General features: G+C 31.8%; 1 protein-coding gene across 2 annotated transcripts in view; it reads left to right on the top strand.

The window, feature by feature from the left end:
- Window positions 1-2,500, top strand: part of LOC114476675 (spectrin beta chain, non-erythrocytic 1-like) — a 58,779-nt gene that overhangs the window by 49,824 nt on the left and 6,455 nt on the right. The gene's annotated exons all lie outside the window — the stretch shown is intronic.

The raw sequence follows: 2,500 nt of genomic DNA, 5'->3' as shown, positions 1-2,500 counted from the left end.
CTTTTTTGGATCATGACCCCATTTAAATAACACAATTTTCTGATGACCTCAAAAACAGTTGTTTTTTTTTCTAGAATTCGTTTTTTTGTGTCACATTTTTAACAGTTTTACAAATACAGAAATAGTGACAAATTGCGCTAGTTCAGATGTTTTTAAACTTCATTTTATTTGAACTTGATTTATATTTTAGAAAGTGAAAGTATAGAATAAAGTAGTTTGAGATTTTGTTTTTATTTTAAAAATAATTTTATAATAATAGGAATTTAATAATAATGATAAAAAAGATTTCAATCACTTTTTTTTTAAATCAATTACTCAACATTTAAGGCAACCCCATTTGAATTCCAGGTGACCCCACATGGGGTCACGACCCAAAGGTTGAAAAACACATTCCCTAACACTCTCCGATTGGTCAGAGATCAGCTTCCTGTGTAGGCACGCTGAGCGAATGGCGTGATCTGACACACACACGGTAGTCAAAAATGCTCAGACACACACACACACACACACACACACACACACACACACACACACACACACACACACACACACAGTCTCACATGTGAAAATTTAAATAACAAAAAAAAGTAAAAACAACAAAACATAACATATAATTTCTGATGTCTGAGAGAAAAAAACAACAATAAATTCTACAATAGTTGAAGTTTTAGTCAAAGAACGTTTCAGTCATAGATTTAATCTGCTGTGAAAAGTTTGATCTACTTTCAGTCATACTTGGTCTTAGTTTTCTGATGAAAACTGAATTTTATTTAGTCTTCTATCATAGTTTGTCTTCTGTTTAAATACTAATTTAGTCTTAGTTTTAGTCCTTTTGCCTTTGTTTGGGTTTAGTTTTAGCCTAATTTTAGTCTGGCTTGAATGTCCATGTGACTAAAACTAGGATTAAATATCCATGTGACTAAAACTAGGACTAAATATCCATGTGACTAAAACTAGGACTAAATATCCATGTGACTAAAACTAGGACTAAATATCCATGTGACTAAAACTAGGATTAAATATCCATGTGACTAAAACTAGGACTAAATATCCATGTGACTAAAACTAGGACTAAATATCCATGTGACTAAAACTAGGACTAAATATCCATGTGACTAAAACTAGGACTAAATATTCATGTGACTAAAACTAGGACTAAATATCCATGTGACTAAAACTAGGACTAAATATTCATGTGACTAAAACTAGGACTAAATATCCATGTGACTAAAACTAGGACTAAATATCCATGTGACTAAAACTAGGACTAAATATCCATGTGACTAAAACTAGGACTAAATATTCATGTGACTAAAACTAGGACTAAATATCCATGTGACTAAAATTAGGACTAAATATCCATGTGACTAAAACTAGGATTAAATATCCATGTGACTAAAACTAGGACTAAATATCCATGTGACTAAAACTAGGACTAAATATCCATGTCACTAAAACTAGGACTAAATATCCATGTGACTAAAACTAGGACTAAATATCCATGTGACTAAAACTATGACTAAATATCCATGTGACTAAAACTATGACTAAATATCCATGTGACTAAAACTAGGACTAAATATCCATGTGACTAAAACTAGGACTAAATATTCATGTGACTAAAACTAGGACTAAATATCCATGTGACTAAAACTAGGACTAAATATCCATGTGACTAAAACTAGGACTAAATATCCATGTGACTAAAACTAGGACTAAATATCCATGTGACTAAAACTAGGACTAAATATCCATGTGACTAAAACTAGGACTAAATATCCATGTGACTAAAATTAGGACTAAATATTCATGTGACTAAAACTAGGACTAAATATCCATGTGACTAAAACTAGGACTAAATATCCATGTGACTAAAACTACGACTAAATATCCATGTGACTAAAACTAGGACTAAATATCCATGTGACTAAAACTAGGACTAAATATCCATGTGACTAAAACTAGGACTAAATATCCATGTGACTAAAATTAGGACTAAATATCCATGTGACTAAAACTAGGATTAAATATCCATGTGACTAAAACTAGGACTAAATATCCATGTGACTAAAACTAGGACTAAATATCCATGTGACTAAAACTAGGACTAAATATTCATGTGACTAAAATTAGGACTAAATATCCATGTGACTAAAACTAGGATTAAATATCCATGTGACTAAAACTAGGACTAAATATCCATGTGACTAAAACTAGGACTAAATATCCATGTGACTAAAACTAGGATTAAATATCCATGTGACTAAAACTAGGACTAAATATCCATGTGACTAAAACTAGGACTAAATATCCATGTGACTAAAACTAGGACTAAATATCCATGTGACTATAACTAGAAGCAGCTCTTTGCACTTCTCATCACTTCTTTGTTGGTTTAGTCCAGTTTTAGTCGACTGTGAAGGTGTATCAGTTGATGTGGTGATCGTTATAGTTAGTGACACGTCTGAGGCAGGAAATGGTGGTTTGTGTGATTTGAGGA

Source organism: Gouania willdenowi, chromosome 15 (genome assembly GCF_900634775.1).
Source record: "Gouania willdenowi chromosome 15, fGouWil2.1, whole genome shotgun sequence".
Taxonomy (NCBI): Eukaryota; Metazoa; Chordata; class Actinopteri; order Blenniiformes; family Gobiesocidae; genus Gouania; species Gouania willdenowi.
Note: the sequence above shows the minus strand (reverse complement) of the source record. Positions and strands in the feature narration are given on the sequence as shown.